Genomic DNA, 22,471 nt, shown 5'->3' with positions numbered 1-22,471 from the left:
TTACTGACCAAGCTACATCCCTGGTTACAAAATAATCCCTCCCTACTGGGGCTAGCGATAACTGACCCTACATTCCGGTCTCTGGAGACCTAAGCCACGTGCTCGGCCCTGGTTCTAGTAATATCGAAGGGATCACGAGCCCCATTCGGCTAGTTAAAGACAGCTATATTCGGGATGCGGAGGGCCTCTGAATAACGTGAGCCTGGTGCCTCTGCACCTGCTGCACTAAGCTGCCCGGTTCTCATACCTAGTGATTAATATTCTATTATAGGAGCATTAGTGTAGCGTTTCATACCCTGACTTGGCGTCTAACCGCACGCGTTTCCCTCGAGGAGGCCGCACAGGTGAGACGCGTTTCCTGTCGCGACAGGTGAGGCTTTTTACATTTGCTCACAAACCACGAGGCAGCAGTTCCCATGATCGGGCGGGGGCGATTTTTCGCTAAGGAAAGCCAGCGTCCCCTAAACTCCGACGCCTGCCTCGTGCGCGGCTCGAGTGGCTGCATTTCATCAATGGCCGTGCAACCCGAGCCGAGCCGAGCCGCACTTGAAGACAGAGGGCTTTCTTAGCCTTCGAGAGGCAGGAGAAGGGACCGGCTCCTGCACTGTGTCCAATGGGAGGTTGTGATCCCCGCTGCCAGCAGGACATTCCCTACAGAACCCAGATATATCAATAGGCGTGGCGCAGCTAGTCACTTGTGTACCAGAGACGGGCCCGGCCTTGCATCTATCCGGGAACGGAACAGGAAACAATTGGAACACAGAGAGGCTTTGAGAGTGCGGCGCCCCCTGGGACTTTCCATCTCATGCTGCTGGCGTTGGACGGGGGCGGTGAGCTTCAGTCCTGGAAGGAGGCAGAGACTCGTGTGTGTAGCCAGCAACACAAAGCGGGCATTGCTCAATGGTCCTTAGAAACCACGGAAGGTCAGTGGAGTGACGCAAAGTAATGCCCCCCTACCCCCCAGCAGAATGCGGAGAGGCCCCCTGAGTCTCCCATATCTTGCAGATATTCCTTGGCATTGGGCCGAATAGGGGCCCCCTAAAGATAATGGGGGGTGGAGGCAAAACACAATCACTTGACATCAATAACAGACTTGCTTTATAGTACCACTGAGAGGGGTGCAGACTTTTCACACATTGCAAACTCTGACCATAGCTGATTTTAAACGTATGTTATTTTACTGGCGTTTCCATAGCACGGAGTCCTATGGTGACCAGATTTTGAGGAACAAAAAACCGGGACGCGTCAGACATAAAAGAAGGACAAACGTTTACACTCAATTTTATATCTGGCATGTCCCGTTTTTTTCCATAGCTTTGTCAATGTTTGTCTATGCATGTGTGTGTTTACATGCACATATGTGTATATATATATATATATATATATATATATATATATATATATATATACATACACACACACATATACAAGACTATACATATGGCTTGATCTCCCACCATGCACCCCCAACGCACCAACCTCTCTGCTCCACACTCGTCTCTCAGCTGGGAGCAGACAGGAGACTGTGTTGCCTGGCAGTAACAGATAAATTACTTGAATTATGTAGGCGTCTTTAATTTATCCTTCCCTAGATAATCTGCCCTTTGTCCCAAAAACCGGAAGATTTATGCAATGATTTGACCTTTGTCCCAAAAACCGGGACATTTGTTTTAAATTAAGAGAAGCATCGGGAACACCGGGACAGTCCTCTAAAAACAGGGACTGTCCTGGGAAATCCGGGATGTCTGGTCACCCTACAGACTCCTCCACTGGTGTGATATCATGACATTTTCGGTTCTCTGGAGGTGACTTTCCCAATGGCTTTTTGGTTCCCTTGGAAGCAGTGTCGTATCAATGGCCCCCGCAGCCACCGAGGTTCGAGGAGAGGGAATTCCAGGGGCCCTCCTCAGCACAGCACTTGGCCTCAGTAAGTCTAGAGGGGGCCCCTCCGCCATGTTCTTTGCATGGGGCCCCGACAGTTTTGTTGCACCATCACCTGGAAGACCAGAGTCTAACTAGGTTTGAAAAGGTGTTCGACAAAAACATGGAGATCTTTGTATGGTCGTTGACATAGACTAACTCTGCGCCATCATCTATTACCATATCCTCAAGGTCAGTAGATGTGGAGTTAGCATAGTCATTATGTACTCAGTATATGGGAGGAGATGTAGCCTAATGACAGGACTGCTGACTTTGCAACTGAGTAGCCCAGCTCATATCCCGGCATGGGATCACTATCCTGTGATTCTGGACAAATCACTAAAGGTCAGATGTACAGAGCCTTTTTGCATTTCTTAATGGTCTGAATCGGTATTTTGGGTCGTTAGAAAATACAAAACAACCTTTTCTGATGTTCAAAGGCCTTTTGGAAATAGCAATATGCGCTCCTCAGAATAGGAAATCACAAATAGGAATGATCTATTTGTGATTCCTATTCTGATGTATTTCATAAATGTGATTTGGACATTTAGGAAATGCAATTACCATCAACCTGAAGTCGATGGTAACAATGTACAATTAAAAAAAAAAAAAAGCACCACAAAATGCTTTTCTTCAATTGCAATAGAGCACACACATGCCCCTTGGGCATATGTGTGCTTTACGTGTGTGCCACTATTTTGAGATGCCCGAAGGGGGCCCTTTTGCCCATAGCCATGCTTGGTTTTGCATTTCCAAAATAGCGATTTCCTAATTGGAAATCACTATTTGGGAAATGCAAAACCGGCCCATTGACACAAATGTAATGCAATTCCTTATTTGCAATTTCCTAATAGAGAATCCTGTTGGAACGGTATTAGGAAATCGGTATTTCTGTACATAGCATTTTGCATTTCCTAAATAGCAATTTCTATGAAGTTGCTATTTAGGAAATGCAAAGTTGCATTTTAGTACATCTGGCCCTTAATCTCCCTGTGTCTGAAAATCAAAATCTGACGTGTAATGTAATCTGATGTTCCTGAAAAGTTCCCTGATGCTTTTAGGGTAAGTGCATTCTATAAAACACTGCAGAAAAAATAAAGAAAACAAATCCCCAGCAGGGAAGGCTGCTGGTAGGAAGGGCTGCTGTGGCAGTGCACAGTGCAGGGCAAATAAAAAAAAAAACACTTACCTGCCGCACCATGCCACCTTGCCTCCAACACTCCTGCTGCCTCAGTGCTTCTGCCTTCCTCCCCTCCCCAGCCAATCCAGACGCTTCTTTCATGCTGTTACACAGCATGAAAGAAGCACCGGGATTGGCCTGAGTGGGCTGAAATGCCGCTCACTGAGGGGGTGGGAGCCCGCACTACGTCTCCAACCAACATGCACACTTGGAGTGCCCCTAGGACTCCTTCCCCCACCCCACCCCCAGCAACATTGAGAATGCAGGCCCATCCCTACCTAAGTGGAAAAATAAAATGATAATAAAAATGCCTTTATTATAATTTTATTTTTCTGCTTCCTCCTTTCAGCAGGAGTGCAACACTCCTTTGCCATTGCGGATGGGCCGCCCCTGGTCCCCAGTGCAGCGTTATCTTGGTAATAAGTTGATTGCTATTCCGCAGTTGATATGCTTGTTATTGATTTTCTTGACCTCGTTATTTAGACATTCAACCCTTGAGAAGAAAGTAGTATTAAAGGCTATTTATGTGTTCATATCAGTTTTATGCAGAGCTAAAGGTAGCCTGGCAGTTACGTTGGAGAACTGTACTTTTCTCAGTTCGGGGTTAACTTATTTGAGGTAGCAGGATTTCATCTTAATGTGGGGTTGTGACCCCCCCCTCCAATATTACCCACTCACTGAACCCAAGTCTTCAGTCCAGTATGCAAGCTGCCCCAACTGGATAGCAAGTATCTAAACACTAAGTTTAAGAGTTACATTTTCAAACATGCTCTGAAACGGAGGTAATTGGGTTCTGCCTCAGGGTGGGATACAAAGTATCCCAGTTTCTAGGGCCCTGGACTTTCTTCTGTTTCTGTCATCAGAGGGTGTGTGGATACATAAGTTGTATTTTAGCTCAGTGGTTGACAACCTTTTCACCTCTGTGGACCCCCACTTTATCATTGCTGCAACCCAGGGTTGGCCACGGAATCATTATTGGAATCTACGGACTCGCCACTGAGTCATTACTAGAAGCCGGGGACCCCGGCCTAAACATGGACGAAGATTTGAAATGCAAAACAATGCAACAAAAAATACAGAAACAAGCATTTATCAAACACATAGAAAAATGATCAACACATTTTATTTCATTTGCAAACAAATAGAAAGAAAAAGAAAAGAAAATAATTTCAATAGGTAGGTTGGAGCTTTTTTAGATTCAATTGAAGCCACACACCGTCCATACTCTATTCTGTTTGATGCCCCTGCACTGCTCTCCCAAATCAATCTGAGGATACTAATTAAATTTTTAGCCTCCAATTTTAAATTCCTTGACATTTACAGTACGTTTAAAAATGTTCACTCTTACACTTAGCCACTCTATGTATATACACTTTATTATTCTGTTAATATTATTTCATTTTTTAAGCAGCTGTGGACCCCCTGGGGAGGCTTCACGGACCACAGGTAGGGAACCACTGTTTTAGCTGATCAGATTCCAGGAGGAAGTATAGCTAGGATCTATGTTTTCAAGATATCTAGGCCATTTGTTCCATTCAGACCTATGATGGTACATTGCATTTTGAATTTAACCTTTGACTCAACTGGAAGCCAGTGGAGAGGTCTTATGGTTGGTGTGATGTAATTGGGTCCATGCAGGTTGAGGCATAGTTTGGCTACCTGGTCTTTGTCACCTTTGTAGTCTGTCAATGAACTTTCTAGAGTGTCCTCTATAGATATAATTGCAATAGCCCAGACAGCTCCTTACAAAGGATCTGGTCAATTCTATGGGTGAAGTGGGAATATTTTTCTGTGTAAGGAAATTTGTAGGTGTGAAACTTTGACTACTGCATTGATTTGACGAAAGAACAGACCCGAGTAGAAAATGATCCCCAAGATTCTTGCTTTATGTGCCATTCCTAGAGGATTGTTGTGGTTTGTAGTCCCAACAGAAAAAAAAACTTTTTGGCTATGGTGCCTCCCAGTGTCAGTATCTCTGTTTGAGTTATTTCCAAACAAAAACAGTTGTCTTTCATCCAGTGGAGGTTCTGATCATGCCATTCAGTGATATTGTCTGGGTGCCCAGTTTGTTGTTTAGAGGCAGGTGAATGTGAAATTGGATTTGATGACTCTAATATATGTGTCAATCAGAGCATGCTGATAAAAGGGTGAGAAAGAGCAGCTCTACACTATGTAACATGTCACCTTTCAAGTTAAAAGTTTTAACTCGACCAGAAAGCATAAAATACAGCCCCAGGAACACCTTTTTTTGTTTTTTGGTGTCATTGACATGAGTACAAAGTACAAACAAAAAGTACAAACAAAAAATGTAGCAACATAAGTGCCAGGCTCAGTAGAACATAAGAAGATAACAATCTACTCGGGTATACACTGCATAGATAAACAGATCATCGCTGATCACATCAATCGGATGCAATAGCTGAGCATCTAACCCACATGATGGGGCACTGCAGCATAAAGGCAAGGATCATCTCAGAAACGTATCAGGTCCCCTTCACCCTCCTGAGATGATAATTCCCACCAATATAGCATGTTCCCCCAGAACGGAGCCAGGATAATTCAGGCACTAGCATCCTAAAGGTAAGCATCTGACCCTTCCACGCCTTGGTGTGTTATTAAATAGAATGTCTACGGAGCCCAGATGTCTTTGGGGCGAAAACATGTCAACATCAGTCCCCAAAGGTGTCTAATTGTTCCTGGCAGTAAGGTTTAGGGCGTCAACCCCAATGTATAGCTACCCCCCGCTTAGCTAACACCAGCAGGATAGTGATGAATTTACGCAAGTCAGTGAGGGCATTTTTCACAAAACCAAGCAGCACAATCAGTAGTGTCCAGTGATTCAGTAATGGTTTAATTATCTGGACTGCTCCTCTTGGGGTACCCGCTCTCCATCTCCTTCCTCCTCAGTACTCAAGAAGCTCGGTCTGCTTCTGTGACTTGGTTCTGCCGGCACTTCTCTCTTCTGGGGAGGGTTGTGGTCTCTGAGCCTTAAAGCAAACCCTTGCATGTAAAGGTGTCCTCAATGGCCATTAGCTCTAGTGCCACTAATGCTCTAACGATAGCTGTGCCTCTGCTTCCTTCCTCATATCAGGCCATTCATGTGGTTCCAATCCTCACCTTCAGTCTATCTGTCCCTCTACTTGGACTGATATTCTGTCTTCCCATGACTGCCAACTCTAACGCCTCCATTATACGCTGTGTCAACACTGCCACAAAACTGCCTCATCAGTGATGCTGGCCATGCCCTGATGTATGCTTAATCATCTTCACTTTAGTCCTCGAGTCTCAAGCCCGTTCATACTGCTGTGCTGTGTGCCACAGTGGCCCACTGACGTGATCTCTTTGGGGGAAAACTGTGTTGTCATAAAAAATATGAGGTCATATTTTCTCCTGATCATGTTATATCTCCAGGTCTAACCTACATAGAATGCATTTGTAGTTATATAGTTTGCAACATGTCGATTTTTCTGTAAACTACATTTAGGACCTGATTTAGAGTTTGGGGGAGGGGTTACTCCATCACAACGGTGACGGATATCCTGTCCGCTGAAATATAAATCCTATAGAATATAATGGGATTTATATTTCGGTGGATGGGATATCCCTCCACCAAACTCTAAATCAGTCCCTAAATGTCCTCTATACCCACTCAGACACACTGAAGATGGCAAACCAGTACTCCAGTACTTAAGTGCTGGTATTAGCAGTGGCCAGTAACCAGATCCAGCTATGTGTACAGAAGCCAACATCATAATTCAAGAATTTACATTAGAGTATTTCTTTGGTTTACAGCATAACTGTATCTAGGTGGGAGCCAGGCAGCACATGTCTGTGCGACGGATCTGTACACTTGGCAGTGCCTTCGTAAATAATACTTTGAAACATGTTCATGGATAAGAAAAAAAACAGGTCCCCTCTACAGTGCCAGTTGACATGTGATGTGTAGGAACATTTATAAGCAGTGGATGCTACAATATCAAAGCCAACAAGCTGCCATGTTCAGTTGGAACAGGACTGATGGCACAAGCCCATGCACTTTTGAAGACAGCTTGGTACTAGTTCTCCCTCCTGAAGAAATTGATCCGCTTCCTGCGTGAAACCTCAGACTTCTGAAGAAAAGCTCAAGCCTAAGTCCTCTCGCATCTAGAAGGAGGCCACTCCCTGCTCTGTGGCCTGAAGACATCACCCTGTATCACTTGAAAGGCATCTGACACCATGCAGCATGGCTCATAAAAAGCTTAGCCCTCCCTCCAAGCACACATCTTCAATAATAATAGTATCCCATTCAAGGATACAGGACACGCCACCACTGCAAAGCTGCTCATGTAATGAGCCATCTCAGGAGGACAGCATCATATTAGAAGCAGGACATCAACAGAGTGGGGGCAATACATGCAAAAAGAGAAACCTAGAAGACAGGTCACCTCCATTTCCTTACTCAGGATCTGGAACAACATCCCTATCAACTTTATAATTATTATTCAGAAATTAGTCAAAGAACAACACAAGAATCACCACCCCAAACATAATGCCTCATTGTAAATGGTTCTGAATGCTCTCCTGGGAATCCCTCCGACGGTCAGGGCTTCAGTGCTCTCTAGTTAGATTAGTGTTTTGCAGATATCCGCACATGGATGCATACACCCTTGTTTCTTGCACTCCCCACCCTAGCTGCAGATTGTATTCTGCCTCTGATGGGATGGAGTGATAAGTGAGGCGTAATGACATGGCAAAGGCGTGGAAGTGGAGAGACATCAGAGTCAATGGCAGAGTGTGGGAGAGAGAGGTGATACCATGAAGGTACGGGGATGAGAACCAGGACTAGCCCCCCATAGCACCCTGCAGCAAGATTATATCATTTCGACACCCAAAAATTCTTGCACTGTTTCTGCTGAGAACACATGATGAGAAGGTGGAGAGTACACAGACTGAGTAACTGGGAGGTAGTGGAGATTGAACTATAGTTATGGCAAGATGAACACAAAAGAATAGGGCTGGGGCAGTTTAGAAGGATATGAATGGGAGGGTCATGCAGGTCTCCTACATGCACTTACAAATGCAATAAGTAGGGCCTTGCTCAGCTCACTTTCCAAAATCTGGGCATTGGGAAAGACCTGTCAGTCTTGGTTTTGGAGAGTGGGTTAAGTGTGGGCATGGGCAAACCTAAAATTGTACACTCCAATAATGACACCTCAATAGCAAGCCCATGGGTGGATGAATTGGAGATGCTGTTAAACCACAGTTTCATGAGGCAGTGTGTCCCCGAGACAATGCATCCTGCGCACCCTATAAAATATAAAAAGTACAGTTATTTCAGTAAGGACTTACAAAATAATTGAGTTAAAATACAGGAATCGAAATTTTATATGATTTATTACAAAACTTCTAAAGGTGTGGTACATAAATTATAAGCACAAAAGCAAAAAGCTGTTTTCACGAAGGCTTTAAGCAAATAAAACAATACAGAATAAAGAGAGAAACCAAGAAAAACCCTAAGGCTCAAATGAGCTGGACTATCAGTAAGAAACTGGACAGCATCCCTAGTAGCATCAGAAATTCTTTAAGAAAGCTCTACTCCAAAATCTGTGGTTTAGATACAGTTTCCTTGCATAAGAGATCATTCATGTATGCAAAATCTCCATGGTGTGAACAAAAGAATTACACTTTTAGAAAATCAGGGCATGGTTCTATTCAACGTCATATTATCTAAGCGCATCCCACTACATGAATATTAATTCTGCCCATGCAATGCTAATGTCTTCCAGAGATGGAAGAACAAACCAGTTACAAGAACAGCAGCAAACTATTGTGAATAAATGCTGTAATGTAAGGTGAGCCAGCAGAAGGGCCTCGAGAAATGGCAACACCACTGTGTCCATAATGGAAAGCTTTCTTTGAACAATAACAGTGTCAATGAAAATAAACCAAAAAAAACCCTGCTTAACTGTGTGCTGCAAAAGTGATGAACAGTGAACATGCAAGAGAAGATAGCAATGCTGGAGAAGATGGTGTTGAGGTCTAACTGGCGCCTTGTTAGTATAAGTCAGATCAAAGCACTTTAACACGTCATAGCAAATTCATTCCAAAAGCAATAGCACTATGTCAGTGTGTAAATGTAAGTTTGAGAGTAAATCCACGTTCTGCATGCTGTAAATGCACAGAAATAAAACTGAATAAACAACTCCAACAGACTGATGTACAAATAACTTCCAAGTTCTCTGTTTATGTGAAGGGTCTATTCTGGCACTACTGCCCTGTCATTAAATGCTTGTGGAAAGTGGCACTTTACATTAGCATTGCATCAACATTTTGATTTTGTGAGCTGTGGGCCAAGTGTGACATTGTTAAGAGGAGGTCTGCGTACAGCAGCTCATTTAGCATTAATGGTGCAACAGCACCCATACCAGGGTTAAACCCTTTTTTCACTCATCCACTCGCTGCCATGTGTCTTGCACCACAGAATGGAAATTGATTACAGGATGTGGATTAACATTAAAATACATGTCACATATTTGTTACATCTGAAGTGAACATCTCAAATATAACGTGCACATAACAACGTCTTGCAAACTGTGTTCTTACAGTCCTCTTTTAGACAGTGCTCTCATTGGATTTCTGTGTTTATAATCAAGGCTACTGGAATGATGCAATTGTGCGGCCACAGAGTTTCTTCCCATAATAATAGATTTGCCACATTTACCACATAAGCTGCCAACTGCTGAATGACCTGCAGATTTTAAGAAAACAAATGTTTCCAGCTCCAATGGTTCATAAGTTCTTAGAAACAGAGCCACAGGTGTTGCCACACAGTAAAAGGCCTTTTGAAAAGGTTGACTATTCACCTTTCTGTTGCTTATTGCTTTATTTGGTTGCTTGAACTGGTATTAATGAGGTACAACCAATGGCCAGTTCAGTGTTAACAAGTGTAAACATGGCAAAATAATGAAGTAATACTATCACAGAATGTCCCACATTATGCCACATAATTTGCCTTTTCTTGCTGCAGAAATTACCCAAACCTGCAACATAATTGTAGGTCACCCACTCAGAGCTCAGTGTAATTTGAGGAAGGGAAACTTGCTGATATAGTGTAGCACGACTTGGGTGGTGGTGTGGGACATAACAGACTCACTGTTGTAATGTGGCTCAACCTGGCTGGTGGTGTGGGAAGCATAGGCTCTCTATTGCCACGCAGCCATGCCTGGCTCGTGGTGTCGGGTCAGTGCGGGCTCTCTGCTGCCAGGCCACTCAGTTAGGCTGGTTGTGTCGGAGAGTGCCGGCTCACTGTTGAGGTCTGTGAGCTCAGCGCAGACTGGCTGGTGGTGTGGGACCCGCACTTCCTCACTGCTACCATGGGGCTCAGCCTGGCTTGTGGTGTGATACAGGCAACCACATTCATTTCTACAGTGCGACTCACTTAGGACACCTATTCCCTCCAAACAATGTAAAACAAGCTAACGCATACGACAACACTAACATATATTACCTGTAATCGCCTTAGGGTTGATCATTAGCCCATCAGAGAATACACACCAGATGTGTCTCAGCTACCTGTGCTAGTAGAAGTAGCATAATCTAGTTCCAAACAGTCCAAACAAGAATTTACAAAGTGAATAGGTTTCGCCTATTCAAATTCTATTGCCATTGTCAGTGTTTTGAGGCATGTAGCACAGCAGCATGTGCTGCTTTGTGACATAGCTTAAAGTAAAGAAAAAAGTGTTATAATTCAGCCAACAAACGGATTTATCCCGTGACACTTCGTAACTCGGTTACTCCATCCCAGCATTCAAGATGCTTTGATATGTTTCTTGATCAACATAATATGACAATGAATCTTTACAAGGACTTATCCATAAGAATTATTGTATAGCCTTGAGAAAGCCCCAGGTTTACATACCACCAGAGGGCGAAACACGTGTCGGCGTTTGTTCTCTATGTACCTCACAATAAATTTCCATTGGATTTACTGACTTGGCTGAACATGCTTATTTAAATATGACTTTGATGTGAAGGCTTGGACTATTAACTTGACATATGGGCTTACCAATACTTTGTTGCAGATATATATACCCACATTGAGGAAAAAATAAGGGGTCCACACCTCCTTGGTAGCCTATACCCCCAAATAATGGGGCATTTATGGAGGGAGTGTTGGACCTTCTGGAGTGTATGTTTCTATGATTCAGCCAACAAAGAGACTGGAGTAAACCTAGTTTTCTCCTTTGGTATTGTAGAAGCAGCCAGAGGCACAAACCTGTTAGCAAAAATTCTCATCAGTGTTTGTCATCTCAGTTTAACAGTCTAAGTGGTGGGTAGGAATCGTTTGATTCTTGTTCGGTTTTGGGAATACTACTAAGCTTCCCATCACAAATGAGGGTGGTACAAGAAATTCTTCCTGCATATTGTTGAAAAAAGTTAAAGTTGTGAGTTGAAGGATGAAGCTTGACCCAAAGGTTTTTCTCATTTGGGAGACCATCAGTGCCTGAGTTTGAGAATCTTGGTCCTAACCGCCTCCAAGTCCTTTTTCTCTTTTAGTCTGCCCATCGGTCCATTTTTATCGTATTCATTGATTAAACAGAAGGGTACTTTAGAAAGAAACTCTACCAGTAGTGATGATGTGGGAAAGTGTGTCTCAGATTTAGATTTTTTAAATATCTTTTTAGGGTCGAGCGCGCAAAGCGTGTAATCTCACTGTGGGCTTTTAATCATGCCCACGTCATGCCCATCACTTTGGGCTTCCCTTTTAAATTAGTGAAAGGCATGCATACGTCATGCCTTTTACGGTGTTTAGCCCTCCTCATTCGCACCGGACAACGACTGAAAACATCCGAGGCTCCATGTTTTCTGTGTGGTTTCTAGACTACTTTTTCTCTTTATTTCATAGGCAGGGCAATCTCACTGGGCAGTAGTCGAGCACTTTGCATGACATCGACCCTGTTACATAGATAATTGCACTTTTGCCAGTTACATTGATAATTGCGCTTTTGCCAGTTACTTGGATAATTGCACTTTTTCCGATACGTTTCACTGCGAGCGAGCTTCTGTTTCACTTTGTGTCTGCTTCGTGCTCATGGCGGCCGTCGGCTCGCTTATGTGAAACTGTTTTACTTTTTCATTTCAGTTTATGCGGCAAGAAAGGTCCGGTTAGGAGTTTACAATGCTAATAGCTCTAACTTGAGCAAATGTGAGACCCATTGCATTGCAAATGCTTGTTTTCTTTGTTTTTGCTCTCTGCTAGCCACATATCAGGATTTGTAATTTCACTAGTTTGACTCTGGATCCTCTTTACCCTTTGCCGGCGAGACTAGTATTATTCTCACATCCATTTTATAGCCCTATGTTGTTTTGATGAGGCTCAAACTTGTAGCATTTCTCATTTAAAATCCAAAGGGATTAATTAATCTTTGCAATGTTCTATGATAAGATATTACTATTCACCAAATTTGTGCATTTCAATCTTCATGCTCTTATCTATTAAGGCTGATGCTCTCGGTCCTCCTCTTCTTGGCTGTATATCTTATGACATGCCCACGGAAAAAAGGCTCTGAACATATCCCTAGCGATAATTATAAAAAGCCTTTATTTTTCTCTTAAAATACACCCATCTATTCTAATGTTTGGTGGATTAAGACATTATCAGCCAGCAGGGTCCTGTTTAACTTTCAAGAGGGTCTCCCTGTCTTCGTTCTCCCTACTGAAAGGAACTTGTTCTTGATTGCTACTGGGGATGGATGTGATTTGTGTGATATCACAACAGGCCTAATTTATGCCTCTAAGCAATCTTCATCTGTTGAAATAGGAAAATAATATAATCTAACTTGGCTGTTGTATCACGACTTGCACAAATGAAGCCTCTTTGGGCTCAGCCACCAGACAACCTGTAATCGATAACCTTTATGGAGAGAACATATTAATAAGTGATATTCATTACTCCTTGAATTCCTTTGTATTTGATGGTCAAAAATCTGTTGCTAAAGGAACCATTGCTACTCCAAAATCACCTCCCTTAATAATAGGAACTAAGGAGTCAGTCAATGTTAAATAGATTTTATTTATGGCACCAGAGGCATCTTATTCAAGGCCATAGTAATTGAGTAATAACATGCAAACCACAAGGAGTAACTTCCAGCATTGCCCAATGCCCTACATTATCTCTAACACAAGGTTGACCTTCACTTTCTGATTTATTTAAAATAATTGCAGATAATAAGAGATGTATGCTATGTAAAGTTTGAAACCTGAAAAGCATGCTGCCATGCCTGCCAGATGCCAAAATAAGTCTAGCGAATCTTGAAATTGGAAGCAGTAGCATAGATGGGGAACTCTCAACAAAAGATCTGTAGCATCTGCCTGCAAACAGGTGTCCTATATCATAAAGTAGGATGTTTTACGCACTACTGATTGTGCAATACATTCTTCTATAGCTGCCTAGAGGTACAATTTAAAGTCGGGAAGGACTGTTCCTTCGTTTACTTATGGTATCTTCAGAAAAAATAAAACATTGACCTATAACGTTTTCTACATCCTATACTATAATTCTGTACAATATAAGACAGAATTCACCGCAAATAAAACTTCTGATTGCTTTGTACAGTCTGACAGTATTCACTGGGGTCCACAAATGGGATGGACTGAAATAGGCAGACAAACTTCAGAAGCAGCATCCTCTCTATGATATTGCACCACCCTAAATGCCTAGTAAGAACCCTGTTGTATTTTTGAATTCATAATTGTTATGCAGTGCCTAAGCAAGGCATTCGTTTACGTTTTACTCTTTGTCCAACATGTGCATTTATACTGACCCTAAAACTGTAGCTATAATGTAGCTATAATAATCCCAGCGTTAAGATGATATCCTGATATTTCCACAAACTCTGGTACTTTATCTTCAATGGCTACTAAGGCTGATCCAACATCCTTAGTCAACACTCTCGCGTGTACTGAAATTTTATTTTCAATTTCATTACAAATGTATATTATTTTGGTGACTCAGGCCCATATTTATACTTTTTGACGCAAAACTGCGCTAACGCAGTTTTGCGCCAAAAAAATTAGCGCCGGCTAACGCCATTCTGAAGCGCCATGCGGGCGCCGTATTTATTGAATGGCGTTAGCCGGCGTTAGCCGACCGGCGCTGCCTGGTGTGCGTGAAAAAAAACCACGTACACCAGGCAGCGCCGGCGTAGGGAAAAATGGCGTTTGGGCGTCCAAAAATGGGGCAAGTCAGGCTGAGGCAAAAAAAAACGTCTTAACCCGATTTGCGCCATTTTTTGTTGGCGCCCAGACGCCATTAACATGACTCCTGTCTTAGCAAAGACAGGAGTCATGCCCCCCTGCCCAATGGCCATGCCCAGGGGACTTCTGTCCCCTGGGCATGGTCATTGGGCATAGTGGCATGTAGGGGGGCACAAATCAGCCCCCCTATGCCAATTTTTTTTTTTTTTTAAAAATACTTACCACAACTTACCTTTTCTTCCCTGGGGTGGGTCCCTCCATCCTTGGGTGTCCTCCTGGGGTGGGCAAGGGTGGCAGGGGGTGTCCCTGGGGGCAGGGGAGGGCACCTCTGGGCTCATTCTGAGCCCACAGGTCCCTTAACGCCTGCCCTGACCCAGGCGCTAAAATCCGGCGCAAATGCAGGTTTTTTAGTCCCGCCCACTCCCGGGCGTCATTTTTGCCCGGGAGTATAAATCCGACGCAATAGCATCGGAGTCATTTTTTTAGACGGGAACGCCTACCTTGCATATCATTAACGCAAGGAAGGTGTTCACGCAAAAAAATGACGCTAACTCCATGTACTTTGGCGCTAGACGCCTCTAACGCCAAAGTATAAATATGGAGTTCATTTTGCGTCGAATTTGCGTCGAAAAAAACGACGCAAATTCGGCGCAAACGGAGTATAAATATGCCCCTCAATCTTTCAAGATATTTTTCTTTCAGTATATATGTGTGTGAGCTAGCATCTATTTTCTTTTTGGCTACTGTCCGAATTTTGGAAAGGTAGCCTCTTTCCTTGAAATGCAATAGCGTTTGATATGCGTCCTAATCTTGGATGCCTTCATCACTACAATTTTGTTTTGTTCTTAGCAATTCACCACAAGGCACATTGTTAACTTGGTGTTTAGGGTGAATTGAACTAGCATGTAAAATGTAATGTGTTGCTGTTGGCTTTCTATGAATTTTAATGTCCAGTATGTTGTTGTCACATATAATTCTATGTCAAGGAAGGCTTGTGTTTTCTTGTACAGTGCTAGTGTCAGCTTGACATTTAAGCAGTTTCCAATCAAAAATTATGGTAAGCAAGAAGTAGGTCTTTCACTGATTTATTCCAAATCATGAGGACACCATTTATGTAAAGTCCCTTAATATGATTTTGTCTTCAGCATTGAAAAGATTATTGTGCCAGGCATGCTCCCTCTTCAATCAACCCATAACTGGGTTGGTATAGGAGGTAGCAAACTGAACTCAAGCAGTTCCTCCTTTTTGATGATTCAGCTGAGATTGTTAAAGAAAATAATAATTATTTAGGGCATATTGTGTGAGGTCTAACAATATTCTTGTAAGTGCTAACATGTTAGCCGATTCTGTGTATCGGACGGCTGCTCACTAGTGGTGCCGCTGGTGGTGGAGGCTCCTGCCCATCCCCTGCAGCCTCGGACGGCTGCACAGCCATGGTTGGTGGTGGGGGCATCGTCACAGTTCCTGCCCCAAGCCCCTTGCCCTTCCTGCATGCTGGTGCTGGCTCCTAGCTCATCCTGGCAGCTGGTGCATGCTCCTTAGTCTTCCGGACAGCAGCTGGGGCAGGCTCCTTTAACTTTTTACCAGAAGCTGGGACAGGCTACTTAGTCTTCCTGGCAGCAGCTGGGGCAGGCTCCTTTGACTTCCTGGCAGCAGCTTGGGCAGGCTCCTTGCTCATTTCCGGCAGCTGTGGCAGGCTCCTTTCCCTTGAGGCTGCCTGGTGCAGTCTCCTTTACCCTCAGGACATGTGCCCTGGATCCTTTTCCACCACGAGTGGGTATGGTGACGACTGGGCCCGTGGACTGGGTGGCTGAGGTGCTTGGCTGGGTTTTTGCCACCCTGGGCAGACGTGCAGGACAGGGGTGGGGAGGGGTAGGGAAAAGGTCAATGGTGTATAGGAAAAGTTTTTTAGGGACATTGGGGCGGGAAGAGGGGGAAGGTTTGGGAGTGGAGGAAGAGGGAGAGTTTGTAGGAGGTGTCTGCCTGCTGATTTTGGGTACAGGTGCATGGGCTGAACGCTGTTGTGAGGTGGATGGCTGTTGGGTGTCTGAGTGCTTGCGTTTGTGTACCTTTGGTGACGGGGGACAGACACAGTGGGAGAGGACACAAAGGACGTGTGCATGGCTATTGTGGAGGTGTCTGCCAGTGAGGTGTGTGTTCTGCTAGGTGTGGTGGTGATGCTGGTAGTGGATGATGGTGTAGTGCATGCAGGTATGAGTGTAGACTAGTGGTCTCCAAACTTTGTAATGCCGCGCGCTCCCAGTTGGAAAATAAAAATCCTTGGGGCCCACCTCAGAATTATTCACAATTATTTTATAACAATGGCAATGTTTAAATATGTCTAGGCCTATTTAAATATTGCAGTTAAGTACTGTTACCTTTTTAAAAATGCCATAACATGCTTCTGCTTAAAACAAAGGCCTGTTATCTGTATAATGCTTCTTTTGGCCGGAGTCTGGAGCCCCCCTAGAATCACTTGGGACCCCCCAATTTGAAGACCTCTGGTGTAGACGGAACTGGGAGGGAGATGGAGGAGGAGGGGGACACAGTGGAAATAGTGGATGTTGGTATGTCTGCATCTGGATGGTGTTTGTGTCTGTGCCTGTGGGATGAAGTGTGGTGTTTGTGTTTGCTTGTACCACTCTTATGTGATGTTTTGTGTGCATGCTCGTCTGCCTGTGTGCTTGGGATAGGTTGGGGTTGAGGAGAATGGGATTGGGAAGAGGAAGTTGGGGGTGGAGGGTGGAAACAGGGACAATGGCTGCCATCAGGGAGGAGGCCAGAGCCTGGATCGATCTCTGTTGGGCCACCAAGCCAGTGTGAATGCCCTCCAAGAATGCATTAGTCTGTTGCATCTGGGCTGCCAGCCCCTGGATGGCATCCACAATGGTTGACTGCCCTGCAGAGATGGATCTCAGGAGGTCAATAGCCTCCTCACTCAGGGCAGCAAGGCTCACTGGGGCAGGGCCTGAGGTGCATTGGGTGAAGGAAATGCCCACCCTCCTGGGCGAGCGGGCAAGGGCAACTCACTGAGGGGCTGCTGGGAGGGCGGTGCTGGTATGGGGGTGGTGGCTGTACGTGTAGCTGGGGTGGTCACAGAGGTGTCCTCCACCACCACGGAGCTTCCATAGGAGGAGTTATCTGTGTCAGAACTGTCCCCTCCAGTCTCCGCCGTGGTGCTCCCCTCGCCCTCTGTCCCACTGGTGCCCTCAGCATCAGTGGACTCTACCTCCTGGGTGCTGTGGGATGCAGCTCCCTCTGTCACCGGTGCCTCTGCTCCTCTCCCAGATGATGCTAATGCACATAAGGACAGGGTGACAAAACAAGAAGGGGGGGAGACAAAGGATATACTTGGTCAGTGGCTGCACCAACACCACCGTTGGCATACACAGCACCATCACACACAGGGACCAGGCCTATGTACTATGCATTGCACTACCACTGATATTGTTAGCCACCAAGGCATGGGGAGGGGCACACACCGGCAAATCCAGCACACCTGGGACCCACGCAGCCCTGGCCAGTAGTGGATGCCTACGAGCTAGGTAGCAGGATTATCCCTTCTAAACCCTAGCCACCAGGGGACCTTCGCTGCAATGTCAGGCCTGGCCTAGGGCCACCCACTGACACACATCCACCACCGGGATGCCACCCCACCAGGCGTTAGTAGTGATGATGGGCACTGTACTCACCCCCTTGTGGCTGCTGTGATGCCCTCAAGCACCCATCCACTGCCAGTATGCGGGCCATCAGGGGGGTCAGGGTTCGATGGGCACCACTTCCTCATTGGGAGGCCATCCCCAGCTGGGCCTCCGCGGTCTTCCGTGCCCATTGTCTCAGGTCCTCCCACTGTTTCCGACAGTGGGTGCTCAACCTGCCGTAGACCCCAGGTTCCTCACGTCCTTGGCGATGGCAGACTTGCAGAGGAAATACACACATGAAAATAGTCTTTGTCAGACAGTCCTGCCCACCATACCCCTTCACATCACCATTTCCACACACATGGCCCAGCACACAACCAATACGGCACCCAGAGGACATCCTCCACCCCCCTTACACGAGGCCTTCACACACACCACTCCATGCATTCATTCCACATGCATCGTGCCCACAGTGTACTCACCTGTTGGTCTGGAGGCCCATACAGCAGTCCATACTGGAGTAGGACCCCATCTACCAGTCTCTTCATCTCCTCCGACGTGAAGACAGGGGCCCTTTACCCAGTCACATGGGCCATGGTAGGTTCCAGACACAGGTCACAGCAGCACATGCAGTGTAGGTCCTCTCCTGTTGAAGATCGGGTAGCAAGTGAGGAATTTGATATAAAATGGGGGTCACGTCCGTAGCGGTGCATACCGTCACCATCGGCGTAGATCACCTTGGCCACTGTAACCCATAGGGCCCAATTATAACCAGAGGAGTTCCCGGCTGCCTCCCACAACGGCACACAACGTCGGCTAAATTACCTCACTTCCACCTGTCCCCCCCACACAGGACAGGCGGATGCCATTTCAGGGGGAGGGGCATTCCCTGGATAATTGCTGCATCACTGTTAAAATTTGGACATACTGGACAATTCACACTGACCCATTACAAGTTAACAGCATGCAATGTTCTGTTGTAGCCCCATTGTTCAGTTTGTGACCGGCTTCTCACTCTTTTGCCCCACGGATTGCTACCGCTGCGGATGAATCGGAGATGGAGACATACCCCCATATACTGACCCCTGGTGGACTTGGCAACAATGGAGGACAGGCACATCATCCTCATCTCTAGACTTGACAGGGCCACAATCACAGAGCTGTGTGCCCAATTGGAGCCTGACCTGATATCTGCTATCCGTCACCCCACTGGGATCCCCCCTCCTGTGCAAGTTATATCTGTGCTCCATTTCCTGGCAACTGGTTCTTTCCAAGTGACAGTGGGCTTGGCAGTAGGAATGTCACAGCCAATGTTCTCAATAGTGCTGACAAGAGTGTTGTCTGCCCTAATTAAACACATGTGCAGCTACATTGTATTTCCCCAAGTGGAGGATTTGGCCACAGTGAAGGCCGACTTCTACGCAATGGGGACATATCCCCAACATAATTTGGGCGATTGATGGAACACATATTGCATTTGTCCCCCCCGTCAAAACGAAAAGGTGTTCAGAAATCGTAAGAGTTTCCACTCTATGAATGTACAGATGGTGTGCTTGGCGGACCAGTACGTCTCCACGTCAATGCTAAGTATCCTGGGTCGGTGCATGATGCCTTTGTCCTCAGGAATAGCAGCATCCCAAATGTGATGGCCAAACTACAGAGGCAGATGGTGTGGCTAAACAGTGAGCCCTGGTCCCCACCCAGTAGATGTTGGTGTATGTGTATGGTGTGGGCCATATAGGACAGTGTGTGGCTAAGTGTTGTCCATCAATATTGCAGGTGACTCTGGTTACTCCAACCTATCTTGGCTGCCGACCCCTGTGAGGAATGCCAGGACAAGCGCAGAAGAAAGTTACAATGAAGCACATGGGCGAACCAGAAGGATTATAGAACAGACCTTTGGCCTCCTGAAGGCCAGGTTCACGTGCTCCATCTAACAGGTGGATCCCTGTGCTACTCACGCAAGAAGGTCTGCGAGATAATAGTATGGTTGAATTGCAATATTTAAACATGGTTAAATGAATACATTCTTGAAAAAGTTGACATACTTATATTTTCCCAAGGGTGAGAGCTAAAATATTGAGGAGCAAGTGCAATGGGATGGGGTGATGATGAAGGAAAGTCCAGGATATTGTTCCAGTCTGTAGTGCAGGTGCATTGTCTAAGGGGACATAGGAAGGGTAGCAATGGCAGTTCAAGGTGGACACAGTGACTGTGTGGGACACAAGGGTGACAATCAGTAGAGTCTCATTTCCTGGTGGGGGTCTTGGCAAGTGCCTCTTGCTAATGTCTGGATCACAGGGAACGTTTGCGGGGTGGTTCTCCTTCTGCAGGGGGAGGGGTGTGGTGGCCTGTTGGTCCTGTGGCGGGGCCTCCTGTCCACTAGCGGTAGCAGAGGTAGAAGGCAGTTCAGATGTCTGGCTAGTGGCAGGGGCCCGCTGTTGTGATACTGCCTCCCTCATAATATTGGCCATGTCTGCCAGCACCCCTGCTATGGAGGCCAGGGTGGTGTTGATGTCCTGCAAGTCCTCCCTGAGCCCCTGGTACTGTCCCTCCTGCAGCCGCCTGTTCTCCTGCACATTGTCCAGGATCTGGCCCATCGTGTCCTGGGAATGTTGATATGCTCCCAGGATCTCTACAAGTGCCTCCTGGAGAGTCGGTTCCCTGGGCTGGTCCTCCCCTGGCACACAGCAGTCCTCCTAGTGTCCCCGTTGGCCTGTGCCTCTGTCCCCTGAACTGTGTGCCCACTGCCTCTGACCACAGGTCCCTGATTGTCTTGGGTATGAGGTGTGGCCTGAGGTCCCTGTAGAGGTGGACACACTACTGATTGACGTGTCCTGGGGACAGAGGTGTGGGTACGCTGGGTGGGTGCTGTGGTGGTGTTTCCTGATAGGGGAGGCTCTGTGGTGGTGTATGACTGGGCCTGGTAACCAACTGCCCAGAGGTCCCTGATGGGCCAGGTTGTTCATCCAGATCCAGAAGACCAGAGTTGCTGTCATCACTGGGGGCCTCTTCAGTTGGGGGACTGTATATTGCTGGCACCTCCGCTCCACTGACATTGACTGGGGTACCTGTGGGGATGTAAATAATGTGTTATGGTTTCTGTGTCTGACATATTATGCATCCGTGACTTGCCCTCTTTGATTGTATTTGCCCTGGCAGTTTTCACTAGTGTAAGTTGGTATGTGATGTGATAACTGATTCTCTCTAGTGTGCATGCTTTTGTGATAGGTGTCCATGCAGGGCTGTGAGTGGTGTCCATGCATTGGTATGGCATGCAGGGCTTCGCATTGGGATGAGTGAGATGTGATGGTGGGGGTGTGGGATGTGGTTGAGTGATGGGAGTGAGGGTGGGGGTCTGTGATGGCATGCAGGTAGGGGGGTAGTAGTAGTAGAGAGTTGACTTTCCAGACTCCAATCCTCCTCCTACTCCGGCCAGGCGTCCAGGATGCATGATTGCCAAGACTTGCTCCTCCTGTGTTGTGAGTTGCAGGGGAGGAGGTGGGGTTCCACCGCCAGTACTCTGTACGGCGAGTTGGTGTCTTGCCTCAATGGAACGTACCTTCCCCCCGGAGGTCATTCCACCGCTTACTGATGTCGTCCCTTTTTCTTGGGTGCTGTCCCATGGCGTTGACCCTGTCCACAATTCTCCACCATAGCTCCATCTTCCTAGCTATCAATATCGGCTGCACCTGTGCTCCAAATAGCTGAGGTTCTACCCTAATGATTTCCTCCACCATGAACCTTAGCTCCTCCTCTGTGAATCAGGGGTGTCTTTGTGGTGCCATGGTGTTCTGTGAGGTGTGTAGGTGAGGGTGTGTAGGGTAATGTGTTGGGGTGTGTGATGTGGTGTGCCTGGGTGGTGTATTGGTGTTGGTAGTGTGTGGCTCTGGTTGTGTCTGTGGTCTTGCTGTTTCTCTGGTGGCAATTGTTTGTAATGGTAAAGGGTTGTGGGTAATGTGGGTGGGTGTTTTATAGTGATTTGGGTGTGTGGGTGTGGTGTGTGTATGGTTGTCAGGTGGGTGTTGTTTGAATTGTCCAATGTGGTGTAGTTTTGTTTGTGTGTGTGTATTGTGATTGCGGCGGTATGTACCGCCAATGGTTTACTGCCATTGAATGTCCGCCGTGGTGATTTGTGGGACATAATGTGATGGGCGTTGTTCTTTTGGCGTAACGGTGTGGGTTTTGATACCGCCAGTTTATCACTGACCTTTGGGCTGGCGGAATTGTGTATGTGGCTGAATAGTGACGGATTTGTGTGTGTGTGTCATAATATGGTGAACTGATATCCGCTGCGGCGGCGGTAAGTTGACCCAAGGGTAGGTCGCTCCCCCTGCCGCTGCAGCTCCTCCAGGTTCCTGAGTTCCTGAGACCCACCTCACAGTAAGTACCCCCCCCCTCAGCCCCTCGCTCTGCCCCGCGCTACTCACCCTCTCTCCTGCTCCTGCTTCTTTTCTTCTTTTCTTCTTCTCTGTTCTTCTGTTCTTCCTCCTCG

The 22,471-nt window shown here is 46.2% G+C and overlaps 1 long non-coding RNA gene across 1 annotated transcript in view; it reads left to right on the top strand.

Annotated features, from left to right (window-relative positions):
- Positions 1 to 450: 450 nt before the first annotated feature.
- LOC138265249 (uncharacterized) overlaps positions 451 to 22,471 on the top strand; it is a 179,823-nt gene continuing 157,802 nt past the window's right edge. Inside the window, exon 1 of the long non-coding RNA XR_011199320.1 lies at positions 451 to 923. This is a non-coding gene — a long non-coding RNA (uncharacterized lncRNA). The remainder of the gene's footprint in view (positions 924 to 22,471) is intronic.

Source organism: Pleurodeles waltl, chromosome 11 (assembly GCF_031143425.1).
Source record: "Pleurodeles waltl isolate 20211129_DDA chromosome 11, aPleWal1.hap1.20221129, whole genome shotgun sequence".
NCBI lineage: Eukaryota > Metazoa > Chordata > Amphibia > Caudata > Salamandridae > Pleurodeles > Pleurodeles waltl.
Note: the sequence above shows the minus strand (reverse complement) of the source record. Positions and strands in the feature narration are given on the sequence as shown.